The 14242-nt window shown below is 41.9% G+C and overlaps 1 protein-coding gene across 1 annotated transcript in view; it reads right to left on the minus strand.

Annotated features, from left to right (window-relative positions):
* Positions 1-14242, minus strand: part of LOC111965822 (leucine-rich repeat and immunoglobulin-like domain-containing nogo receptor-interacting protein 2) — a 330141-nt gene that overhangs the window by 108218 nt on the left and 207681 nt on the right. The gene's annotated exons all lie outside the window — the stretch shown is intronic.

The following is a 14242-nucleotide window of genomic DNA, read 5'->3' on the forward strand; positions in this document are numbered from 1 at the left end:
ACCATGCCCCCTTCACACCCATCACCTACACCACGACCATGCCCCCTTCACACCCATCATCACCTACACCACAACCATGCCCCTTCACACCCATCACCTACACCCCTTTTTGATACAGAAAAAACCCTGCATTGTTACAACTAATTTCATAACTATACAGTCACTTTTTAACATTGGTCACAAGACCCCAAACTCAAATCTACATTCAGTTAGGTCTAAATGTTTCGAAAAACAGGGTATTATTCATATATTTTTTATTTATTCTTTGGTCTGTGTATGTTTTTTCACCGCTCAACCCTTGTGGTGGGTCACAAAGCAAAAYAGTTTGGGAAGCCCTGACCATCTTACAGAGGGGCTGGAGTCATCACAGGGTCACTGGAATTTCACACTTTTTTATTCGAGTTGTTTATGTCTCAAACAGCACCGAGATGACCCCGTAAGTTGGCAGACCATTTTTATTTTGTTTATTTAGGCCCTGTTCTGCCCCCGTCATGCTTGAGAACACATGGCAGGTCAACGCCGTAAGCCAAGTAATAGTTTTATGTACTGTATGTATTATGCATTTATTTGTATAGCCAGCTGTAAAAGATTGTAGTTGCTCACAAATGATTTGTTTCCTATGTTCTCTTATTATGCTCTATGTTATAAACTGGGTGGTTCAAGCCCTGAATGCTGATTGTCTGACAGCCGTGCTATATCAGACCGTATACCACAGGTATGACAAAACATTTCTTTTTACTACTCTATTTACGTTGGTAACCAGATTTATAATAGCAATACAGGTGTTTTTCTTGAAGGGTATATATTTCAGCAATAAGGCCCGAGGGAGTGTGGTATATGGCCAATATAACATGGCTATGGGCTGTATCCAGGCACATGTGTTGTGTTGTGATTAAGAACAGCCCTTAGCTGTTGGCCATATACCACACTCCCTCGGGCCTTATTGCTGAAATATATACTCTTCAAGAAAAACCCGTATTTTTCTCTCACAAGTCAGGTTGTATAACACACATGGGTGAGAAGTGTGATATCTTCATGTTCAAGTGCACTTAAGTAACATGGCAAGTTCACCATGTGTCATGCATGTTTGTATAGCCTGTATACAAGATTTAGGCTTATCAGTAATACAGTACATGACACAATCATTCTGTGTGATGCACGTTCCTTGGTAATGCGTCAATGTGTTTTACCCAGGTAACCTCTGGCACTAGGTTGAATTACAGAGACAGGGATGGTGTGCTGAGTGTTCCAATGGTATATCCTGTCACTATCAAAATGGATGGCACACATAAAGTGAAAGGCAGGCATGACCATTTTATTGGGGGKGGCCTTTTACAAGAGGGGCTCCTGAGCTCAGAAATTGATGACACCAATGATCTGCCAAGGAGAGCAGAGTTGAAAAAGAACAATGTGAAATATCTGTTCTAGCTTTCCTCGGATGCAAGAATTAAACGTTATTTACTTTTTACACAAGGGCAATAAGGAGTCTTTAAGAATAGTCCATATTCCTCCTGTGCAGTAATGAAAATGCTCTACTCCATTCCTAAGGTATATGTCACATCTTAGCACTAGTGTTATCAGTGTAATCGCCTCATTACTACACTGGTAAAAGTGCAACTAGATAGAACCTGTTGTCGCATGGGGTTATGTATTCCCTCTGAGTAGAATTCAAGCTGTTATGGAATTGTTTTACACAGTCCTTGATGATCACTCCTGTGGAGCTGTGGGGGCACTTACTGTCTTCTCAAATGTCCCTGCTGATTCATGTAATACCTTATAATGGTAAGATACTTGCTAATTAGATTTGACGAGAGTCTATTATGAACATGTTGGAACATAAAATGAATCTGTTTTGTCTTTAAAATGTCACATTGTGATGAAAGAGTTGATGGTTTCAGAAAAAAACATTATTTAATGAAATAATGAATTATGACCATCATTACTCTTTGTCAGAATCCTTTTCTTGGATAAATAAGGAAACTCCACTGTTTTCTAATCCATATGTCAGTCATTCATTATTTCTAGATATGTGACCCGATTCAGGAAACTAGACATATGTAGCAAGTCACAACTTCACAGGAGTGCCGTTTGAACGCAAAAAAAATATTTTTATATCAAAATGCGTTTTTTTGCAGAAATGCCTTCTGGAACATGTGAACTTTCATGTGCCTTAATAACAAACTTGTATGACATCTGTAAATACGAATACAATTGTTAAATTATGAGCCTTGTTGGTTAACCCACAGAAAAAGRGCGAACCTTCCCAATAGCTATGCCTGGCTGATATAATGAGTGGGCTGGACATGCCGAGAGAGAAGTTCGGATTGGTCTGAAATATTGAAGGCTGCTGTCTATTTGAGCTCGTTAGTCTGTGTTGGTAATCCTGTTGTCACGCCCTGGCCTTAGTATTCTTTGTTTTCTTTATTATTTTAGTTAGGTCAGGGTGTGACATGGGGTATGTTTGTGTTTTTGTCTTGTCTTGGGTGGTTGTAGTGTCTAGGGGGATTTGTTAGAGTGTATGGGTTTGTGTTGAGTGAATGTTTCTAGGGAAGTCTATGGTTGAGTGAATGTGTCTATGTTGAACGTTTGTTGCTTGTCCATGCACTTACGTCATTTAGCTTCACGGTCGTTTGTTGTTTTGGTTTGTTTTGTGTATAGTGTTCGTTTTTGTGGTTTTCCTCTCTTCTAATAAAAAAAGATGTATTTTGCACACGCTGCGCCTTGGTCATCTCTCTCTCCTGTAGACGATCGTGACACCTGTGTTGGTAATCCTGTGTTGGTAATCCTGTGTTGGTAATCCTGTGTTGGTAATCCTGTGTTGGTAATCCTGTGTTGGTAATCCTGTGTTGGTAATCCTAAACGCGGCTTTAAAAAAATGTATTGTGTAGTGGAGCTGCATAAGTGTTGCTCTCCACTTTCTGGAGGATCAAGTTTTGAAATCAGTGGAATTAGTGTATGATAGCTAAAGAGATGGCAAAAACACCTGTCCCCGGATTACATCTTCAAACTAAGGTTAACCGTGGTATGGCATTCCTGACAGGGAGACGTGTCCATCATGCATGATGATGTATACAGGTAAGATAGTCTAGCGTCAGCTACATTGTCCGATATTACACCTCTCCAATTTTGGCAGAATGTTGTTTCATTTCAAGCTAAAGCGTACTGTTAGCTAGCTAACGTTAGCTGGCGTGCTCCCTAGCTGACATTATTATTTGTTTCCCAGAGCCGTTTGCTTTTCTAGTTAAAGCCTAATGTATGCTAGCTAACATTGGACCTGCTTGATTAGCTCCCAGCACTGTGGCATTGTTGGCACTTTGTTCATTGTTGTTTAACTAGCTAACGTTTCCTGGCTGACTCGTTATCTAATGTTACGTGACGTGAGTTTTAAACGTTGTTGAATGAGTAGGTGTGTCCAAACTTTTGACTGGTACTGTATTCGTTATGAGGTAAACGAGATGCATGCCTCTCTCTTTGGAGGTGCAGTTGGCGAACGTCCTCCCCATTCCATTCAATTAATGGGCTTTTGCAAGTTACACAGTGACCTTATCCCAACTGACAAATGGGCAATTTCCTCACCCTTCTGCACACAGCATGCTCACGCTTCCTTATTTACTGCCCATTTTCCAAATGTCACATTTGTTTTCTGTTTACTCTGAGGACTGCATTTTAGAGGCAGTGCCGTCAGCTGGAAAGCACTGTTCATATGTGCTTCTCCCCTGATTATGCCACACTAAAGCGTAGGCAACTATACATCCATCCCCCAGAGGTCCCGGTTGGACTGTGATAGCTACGACTCTTTCATCATTATGCTTGCTTGTCACACTAACAAAGAAAGTTCCGCTGGGCTGTAGTCTATATTCATTTAGATTGACGAGGGGTAAGGGACTTGTCATTAGGCATCCGGGCTATATGGAGCTTTTAGTCCAAGGGACTGTACTCATGAAGTCCTCTCCTGCCTTCCCTTCTCGTACAATGCAATTCAATTGGTGTTGACATTGACCCAGTCATGTTAATGTTCTTATATGTTAATTCTATTTATTTAACTAGTCAAGTGAGTTAAGAACAAATTCTCATTTACAATGACGGCCTACCCCGGCCAAACCCAGACAACACCGGGTCAATTGTGCACTGGCCTATGGGACTCCAAATCACAGCCAGATGTGATACAGCCTGGATTCGAACCAGGGACTGTAGTAATTCCTCTTGCACTGAGATGCAGTGCGTTAGACAGCTGCACCACTCGGGAGCCCATCTTGCCAATTGTAGGCTGGCTGCTACAGTAAATTGTGATCTAACATGAACGGCATGTTGATATTGGTCTCTTTTTTTTAGAACACGACAAGCCACAATGTTACATTATGTCAGTATTACAAAGCAACAGCAACAGACATTGTTTTGATTTCATTTTTTTTTGCTGCAATTTCTCTTGACTATCTGTGACTGACTTAATTGATGAAAACAAACCCTCTGGACATCTCATCCCCTCGGAGTTGTACCTCACTCCAATAGTAAGAGACTGGCTCACATACCCACTCCTTAGTGTTGCATGTCACGAGTTACCTTCAACTCTCATCTGTCTTTGACAATAAGCAATATAACCAGTGGTTTAATATAAATGTAAGAGGAGCAGGAGCAGGTTGGTATGAACATGTTCTATCTTCCTACAGTCCCCTTTCAGTCGTTATCAAATCCATTGAATGAAACAAGAGAGAACAGAAAGGAGTACCATCTTGTGGCACATCCTCCATGTTATGGATTTATAAACCCAGGTCAGTGGTTTCACTCCATAGAAACATACAGGCCTCACAGTTCTAGTGTTGCTGTCATAGCTGTCATAACAGGTGACTGTGGCGGGTAGGAGACTCATTTTCAGCAAAGCTTAAGCTGTGTCCTAGAAACATTCCAATTAATTTACTACATGAAAAAGCAGAAATAGATAGCTGAACTTTCTTCAATGCAAGCATCTACATTCCAAACCTTACAACTAAAAATGGTTTATCATCTGTACACTGTGTTAGGTTTATAGGAGAGGAAACCTTAATCAGCACTCCCAACAGCTAATAATGGCCTGGCTTCACTTTCCTACTCCATCTCTTAAAGGTAATGACCCTGAAAGGAGGAGATCAAGCTGATCCTAACTGTTATAGGCCTATTTCTACTTTGCCATTCTTATCAAAATGCTTGGAAAAACTTGTCAATAATCAACTGACTGGCTTTCTTGATGTCTATAGCATTATCGTTGGTATGCAATCTGTTTTCCACTCAGGTTATGGCTGTGTCACTGCAACCTTAAAGGTCCTCAATGATGTCTCCATTGCCCTTGATTGTAAGCAATGTTGTGCTGCTATTTTTATTGACTTGGCCAAAGCTTTTGATACAGTAGACCATTCCATTCTTGTGGGCCGGCTAAGGAGTATTGGTGTCTCTGAGGTGTCTCTGAGGGCTCTCTCATTCATTTATATGCAGATGATACAGTCTTATACTCTGCTGGCCCCTCCCCGGAATTTGTTTTAAAGGCTCTACAACAAAGGTTTCTTAGTGTTAAACAAGCTTTTTCTGCCCTGAACCTTGTTCTGAACACCTCCAAAGCAAAGGTTATGTGGTTTGGTAAGAAGATTACCCCTCTCCCCACAGGTGTGATTACTACCTCTGAGGGTTCAGAGCTTGTGGTAGTCACCTCAAATCAACTCAAAGTTTATTTGTCACATGCGCCGAATACAACAGGTGTAGACCTTACAGTGAAATGCTTACTTACCTCATACAAGTACTTGGGAGTATGGTTAGACGATACACTGTCCTTCTCTCAGCACGTATCAAAGCTGCAGGCTAAAGTTAATCTAGACTTGGTTTCCTCTATTGTAATCGCTTCTCTTTCACCCCAGCTGCCAAACTAACCCTGATTCAGTTGACAATCCTACCCATGCTAGATCCCTGAGACGTAATACATAATGTATAGATCGGCAGGTAAGGGTCCTCTCGAGCGGCTAGATGTTCTTTACCTATCGGCCATCAGATTTGCCACCAATGCTCTTATAGGACACATCACTGCACTCTATACTCCTCTGTAAACTGGTCATCTCTGTATACCCGTCACAAGACCCACTGGTTGATGCTTATTTATAAAACACTCTTAGGCCTCACTCCCCCCTATCTGAGATATCTACTGCAGCCCTCATCCTCCATATACAACACCCGTTCTGCCAGTCATATTCTGTTAAAAGGTCCCCAAAGCACACACATCCCTGCGTCGCTCGTCTTCTCAGTTCGATGCAGCTAGCGACTGGAACGAGCTGCAACAAACACTAAAACTGGACAGTTTTATCTCAATCTCTTCATTCAAAGACTCAATCATGGACACTTTTACTGACAGTTGTGGCTGCTTTGCATGATGTATTGTTGTCTCTACCTTCTTGCCCTTTGTGCTGTTGTCTGTGGCCAATAATGTTTGTATCCTATTTTGTGCTGCTACCATGTTGTGCTGCTACCATGTTGTTGTCATGTGTTGCTGCCATGCTATGTTGTTGTCTTAGGTCTCTCTTTGTGTAGTGTTGTTGTCTCGCTTGTCGGGATGTGTGTTTTGTCCTATATTGTTATTTAAATCATTTTTATTTTTGATCCTAGCCCCTGTCCCTGCAGGAGGCCTTTTGCCTTTTGGTAGGCCGTCATTGTAAAGAAGAATTAACTGACTTGCCTAGTTAAATAAAGGTTAAATAAAAATAATAAATAAAATACCCGGTGTGTGGTCCTGTGTATTTGTGTGTGTGTGTGTGTGTGTGTGTGTGTGTGTGTGTGTGTGTGTTGNTGTGTGTGTGTGTGTGTGTGTGTGTGTGTGTGTGTGTGTTGTCGTGTGTGTGTGTGTGTGTGTGTGTGTGTGGTCGTGTGTGTGTGTTTATGCTATAGTACTTAAACCTTTACAGCCAAGCAGAGGTCAGACTCACCTTCAGTCAGGCATACAAATTAAGTCCACTCCTCATTGTGCTGTCATCAATCTCAAGCAATTTCGACTCCCATTTGAAACACATAAAACCTAGGCTCATGAGCTACCAGCATCATATATTACCTGTAAACGCAGGATTAAAAGAGATTGAATAAAACTGTATAAAAGTATAGGAAGGAAAGCAGGTGTGTAAGGGCTCTACACTCACTGGTTATGAATGTCAGTTATATCTATTTAATAGGGTATGCTCCCGATCAGTTCCAATCACAAAGCATCTCAGAGTAAGAGTGTTGATAGATTAGTTTTGCCTTTTAAATCCAAATTAATAAGAGTTGTGTGAATACAGGCCCTAAGTTGTTGTAGTGAGCCGTTGGTGTCATTTCCTAAAGTTGCTGCCCCTATGGGCTGATGTCTACCAATGTGTTCTGCAACCAGCTGATCTATATCCCCCTCACTCCCCTATCCGCCTGCAGTTCTTTTCCAGCTGCATCTATGCTAAGATATCCCACGAAACATTTATTTACCCTGCATTTTCACCTGACAAATCCAGGCTATCCTTCACAGTCACACTTGTTGATCCAAGGTCTTTTTTCGGGGGAGGGTTTAGGCCTCAGTTGGCTGCACCCCTGTGTATCCACCCCTAATCCTTGTCCTCTCCTCATCCTCTCTCATCCACTCCTCATCCTCCCCCGTATCCTCTCCTCGTCCTCTCCTCATCCCCTCCTTATCCCCTCCTCATATTATACTCATCCATTTCTCATCCTCCCCCTCATCCTCCCCCTCGTCCCCTCCTTATCCCCTTCTTATCCTCTCCTCATATTCTCCTCGTCCATTCCTCATCCTCCCCTCATCCACTTCTCATCCTCCCCCTCGTCCCCTCCTCATCCTCTTCTCGTCCCCTCCTCATCTTCCCCTCATCCTCTACTCATCCTCCCCTCATCCTCTCCTCATTCTCCCCCTCGTCCCTCCTTATCCACTCCTCATCCACTCCTCATTCTCACCTCATCCTCTCATCAGTCCGCCCCTCATTCTCCCCCTCGTCCCCTTCTTATCCCCTCCCCATCCTCTCCTCATCCTCTCCTCATCATCTCCTCATCCTCTCTCTGATATACAGAGGATGACAATATATATGGATGAATGCATGCATGTTAGATCGTGTGTGTGTGTGTGTGTGTGTGTATGTTTGAGTGAGTAAGAGATAATGACTAATGAGTTACTAGTCGTGTTTAGATTGACCCCAAAGCATACACTGTATGTTGTACTGTCACCTTCTTGCCTCTATATTTATCTCTCTAAAACACACCCCCCCCCCATGACACCCACACCACACCCACACTACACCCCCACAACACCCACACCACACACACGTTCATCCCCACATACATATGAATCACGGCATCCAAAAATAATAAAGCATGTATAAATTAAACATTAAACACAAAGTTCCGGAAAGCCACTCAAAGTTGGCCAGCCAAGACATTTCACCCCCCCCGCCCCTTCAAGAGCTAATTAGTATCCTCACATTTCCTGTACCAACACCTCAAACAAACAAGCAAAGGGAATGGAGATCTAGGCCAAAGGAAATAGACATTTAAACCACAGGAAATAGACAAAATCGAAACCATAGGAAATTTACATCTGGTTGACCTGAGCTCTGTTATAACCAGCCATGTTTAAAGTAGTTCATGAAAAGAGACTCCTAAGAAATGTATTCTGATAAAACTCCCCTCCCCTCCCCTCCTCTTCTCTCCCCTACCCTCCTTGCAGGTGAAACAAGGACAACTCTAGTCACCATCAAACCCCTTCAGGAGTATCAATGCTAACCTTTTGTTCCAAACCTCCGGGGGGCCAACCTAACCAACAGTTGCCATTTTGACAACCTGAACTCCACATCCATACGTAAACGCCCTTCAATTCCATTAATTCCAGTCAGACATGAATTGCAGGCTCGCTGTATCAAGCCTGACATTTAAGTTTCCCAAATGACTGCATCTTTGGGACAAAGTCTGAATGAGACGCATCTGGTTTAATTAAGGTGAAATAGAGATGACGGGCCGACGGCATGTTAATGTGATCTAGGGGAAGGTTGTCATTGTGTTAGTCAGAGGAGGCTGCTTCCCATCACATCCATATAGATCTATTCAGTCACTACCTCCTGTCTCTCACTGTCTCTTCTTGCAATGGATCTGAAAACAGCAGGATGGAAGGATAGTCCCTAATCAGCGCTAGGAATCCTGATCATGACTGGCAATTTCCCTTATCATCGTAAATAATAGTATTTCCGGATAGAGCCATTGTGGAATGGGAAGGTCAAGAATTCCAGGGAAGAGAATTGGAGACATTGAGCTGACTTGATACTGGATATTGTTATTCAACTTGTGGATTGGTTCCCACATTCAAGCATGTTTTGTAAAAATGTTAAAGGCTTTGTAATGGTGATGGTGAGGCAGGAACCTTTATTCTTATTTTAGAGTTATTTTAAGACACCCTATACTGTACACTTTATAGAAAAAAGGGTTCCAAAAGGGTTCTTTGGCTGTCTCCATAGGATCAACTTTTTTGGTTCCAGGAAATAAACTTTTTGGTTCCAGGAAAAAAAACGTTTTGGTTCCAGGTAGAACTCTTTTGGGTTCATTGTAGAATCTCTGTAGAATAGGGTTCTACATGGAACCAAAAAGGGTTCTTCAAAGGGTTCTCCTATGGGGACAGTCGAAGAACCCTTTAAGCTACTAGATAGCACCTTTTTATCTAAGACCGTTTCATCCGTTGGACTGCCAGTTGGTGAAGCGTGATTCATCACTCCTGAGAATGCGTTTCCACTGAGTCCAATGGCAGCGAGCTTTACACCACTCCAACTGACGCTTGGCATTGCGCATGGTGATCTTAGGCTTGTCTGCAGCTGCTCGGTYATGGAAACCCATTTCATGATGCTCCCGACAAACAGTTCTTGTGCTAAAGTTGCTTCCAGAGGCAGCTTGGAACTTGGCAGTGAGTGTTGCAACTGAGGACAGAAAATGTTTACGCGCCACGCACTTCAGCACTCGGCGGTCACGTTCTGTGAGCATGTGTGGCCTACCACTTCGCAGCTGAGCTGTCACTTACCGTTGACCGGGGCATCTCTAACAGGGCATACATTTGACAAACTGATTTGTTGCCAAGTTGAAAGTCACTGAGCAGTTAAGTGTGGCCATTCTACTGCCAATGTTTGTCTATGGAGATTGTATCTTTGACTCTGCATTGTTTAAAAGGGGTGTGTTTATCTGCCAGAGAAATCAATACGTAGGTGAAATGTTATATAGCCAACTCTGGGTCAGGAATAMAGGAGATAGTGACTTAACATGTCATTTAAAAACTCTTGAGGAGAAAATGACTCTTAATTAAACACGGATTAGTATTTTGCTGTTTTGTATCTGTAATGCATACTATGGGACAATGAACACTGAGATCATATGCAAATACTCCAATAGACAAATATTTATGGCGGTTATTAGTAAGAATTAAATCAATCAATGTGTAGATAACAGGATTTTTCAAGTTACGCCATGTGGGTTTTGATTCGGATTAAAATCAATGCATATACTTTTAAATTGATCTGAGGCCGGGGATTGCCAATCCAGATTCAAATCCCATAAAATGACCAACTCAGAGGACAAAAAAGGTGTTAAACACTCGGATATACAGTAGCACCAATACCATCTGTCATGGCAGCAGGGGGGCGATAAATCCCAGCAACAAATAAATGGGTAATCTGGTTTATGGACACATCTACAACCAGGAGCTGAAATCTCTTGGGAGCAGAAATATTTAAAGATTGGGATGCCATGAAATTAGATGTTACATTCAGAACCAGTCAAAATTTTGGCTACACCTACTCATTCAAGTGTTTTTCTTTATTTTTAGTATGTTCTACACATTGTAATTTGTTTTTTATTTTATTTGTTTAACTAGGCAAATCAGTTAATAACAATTGTTAATTTACAATGAAGGCCTACCAAAAGGCAAAAGGCCTCCTGCRTGGACGGGGGCTGGGATCATTTATTTTTATTAAATAAAATATAGGACAAAACACACATCACGACAAGAGAGACAACACATCACTACATAAAGAGAGACCTAAGACAACAACATAGCATGGGAGCAACACATGACAACACAGCATGGTAGCAACACAACAACACAACATGACACAGCAACACAACAACATTGTAGAATAATAGTGAAGACATCATAAAGATGAAATAACACATATGAAATCATGTACAGTAGTAACCAAAAAAGTGTTGAACAAATCAAAATATATTCTACAATGTAGAAAATAGTAAAAATAAAGAAAAACCATTGAATGCCGCGTCCAAACTTTTGACTGGTACTGTATATGGCCACTCCTCCCCCTTTCTATAATCTGTCACATCTGAATACATTATAATAATTTACTTCACTGTCTTTATCAGCGACAAAACCATTTAATGTTTCAGAGAGAACCAGAATGTCAGGACATAAGTCCTGTACCCAAATGCCAATTGTGTCCATTTTTGAAATCATACAGTACTTTGCACCTTTAGCTGCATTAGCCCAAGCCCCCTACGAGACTTAAAGTCAGAGGGGTATTATGCCTATTTCCTTTAAGAGCTAACAGGCATAGGGTCATCTGCAGCTATGTGTTGAGTGAGCTGATACTAAGCCAAGGTCCCTGGCCAACCACGTGAGAGCAGAGTAGACTGAGCATTTTGGGGACACATTATAGGGACACATTATAGGATCATAGAAGATATACTGTATGAGGTCAAATCTTGTTCACGGCTGAACATTTGCCACAAATGCATCCCCATTGCATTCCAACACTAAGGAGAAACTGAAACATACCCAAACATTTCTACATTTTCTGGTGGGAAAGTATTGCAGCACTCTTTGTATTATCCCCATGTGTCAGTGGCAAGCTGTGTAATCCCTCTTGATACATTGATGTATTCTAATTAACAACTTTGTCACGTTCTAGCTGCATCGCCAGGATGGAGTGTGGCAGGTGAGGATGTCACCTGGGTACCAGGGATGTTTTGAAATGCAGTGGGGCCTTTCTATTATACAGCCATCCAGCTGGAAGAGGGGCTGGGTGGTTGGGAGGAGGGAGGAAGGGAGCAGGTATGGTGAGGCATAGAGCGGACGAACCAAACTAATTTGTGATGTAGTCAAGCTGATTCCTGTGGGCCACCCCCATCTGCCCACCTCTCCTCCAGGTCAATATATAGAGTGAGCCCAAGTCGAGTCACAAGAATGTCAGTCAAAACTTGTTATCGGCCCTCGTGGAAGTGTGAGTTGATTAGTGTCTTAAAGTCACATTCTGTAAGTGGGCCACCATCAATAACGTAAACAGTGGTGCAAATGCATGGAATATGCGACAGATTGACTATTCACAGATTGGAGAGGATGAGGGCATTATTGCCTCAAGCTTAAATTTGATCATGTGATATGTGGAAAGAAATGTATCTTCAATGGCCAGACAGGAAAAGGAGTGACCTTGCTAAGGAAAATATTGATTTGATACTTAAGTCTGCCCATTGCTGGAGGGAATGCATACATACACACAGACATACGTAGGTCAACTAATAATTTAAGTATGTTCAAACAGAGCTCATCATCCAGAACACTACTACTACTTGGACTACTTCTACCACTTCAACAACAACAACAACTACACCTACTCCTACTACTACTACTACTACTGCTACTATCACCACCACTACTACTACTATCACCACTACTACTACTACTATCACCACTACTACTACTACTATCACCTACTACTACTATTACCACCACTACTATTACTACGACTGCTGCTTTTACTGCTATTACTACTACTACTACTAAACAACAACTACCACTACTACTAACAGGCCTGCTACTACTACTACTACTACTGCTGCTGCTTTTACTGTTACTACTACTGCTATTACTACTAAAAGTACTACTACTACTACTGCTACTACTACTACTACTACTACTACTACTGCTAATGCTGCTGCTACTACTACTACTAATATTACTGCTACTACTGCTACTACTACTACTATGAATTACAGTATATTGCTCCACATCAAAGATAATGTTACCTTTCCTTGTGGTATTAAAAGAAAACAAGGTGAATGCAAATCTCATTGCCATGATGCTTTGAGCACAGTTGAAATACATTTAGAGGAGTGCAGTATTGAGCAACAAATGATTGTTATTCAAAAACAATCAATAATCAGCACTTAATTTACAGTTGGAAGTTGCCAACATGCAGGTTGGAATTCAGTCAATGGTTTTGCAAACAAATACATGTATTGATTCTCATATGTAATGACGTTTCTTTGTTTTTGAGCCAATGGTGCATACTGATGGGTCCTCTAGGTTTGTTGAGGACAATTCTCAATGATTCCATCCCCTGAAACTACAGCACAGTGTCTGTAGGTTGAACAGAGTGCCCATCAGACACCATTCTGTGGCCCAAATGGCACCCTATCCTACTATATAGTGCACTCCTTGTGACCAGAGCCCTAGAGGATAGGGAGCATTAATGACATTTATATTGATTAAGGAAATCTGGGAGTTGGTGGGGAGTTAGTTTAATGCATCGTTTAATATAAACTGCAACTGGAAGTTTTGCTTGTAACTTAAATAGACACAACGTTTGCATCAATAAAATCTGTGGAGGGACACGGCGTCAGAACACCACTTCTATTACTACTACCGGTACTACTACTGCTACTGATAATACTACTACTAGGACTACTTCTACTACTACTACTACCACCACTAGGCACATTACTCCTACTACGGCAGTATTACTACTACTACCACTATTACTAGGCACATTACCACTACTACTACTACTGCTACTAGGCCTATTACTAATGCTAGGCCACTACTAGCATATAATACTACTACTGCTATTGCTACTGGCTACTTCTACTACTACTACTTTTTACTGCTATTACTACTACTGCTGCTGCTACTACTGCTGCTGCTACTACTACTACTATACTGCTGCTACTACTACCACCGCTGCATCTATCATGCGCTGCTACTATCATCGCTGCTGCTATCACCGCTGCTGCTATACCGCTAATGCTGCTCTACTACCACCCGCTGCTGCGCTGCTGCTGCTGCTGCTATCACCGCTGCTGCTACTACTACCACTTCTGCTACTATCATCGCTGCTACTATCATCGTTGCTTGCTATACACCGCTGCTGACTATCACCGCTGCTGCTGCTACTACCACGCTGCTCGCTGCTACTACACCGTGCTGCTGCTGCTACTATAA

This window comes from Salvelinus sp. IW2-2015, linkage group LG6.2, assembly GCF_002910315.2.
Source record: "Salvelinus sp. IW2-2015 linkage group LG6.2, ASM291031v2, whole genome shotgun sequence".
NCBI lineage: Eukaryota > Metazoa > Chordata > Actinopteri > Salmoniformes > Salmonidae > Salvelinus > Salvelinus sp. IW2-2015.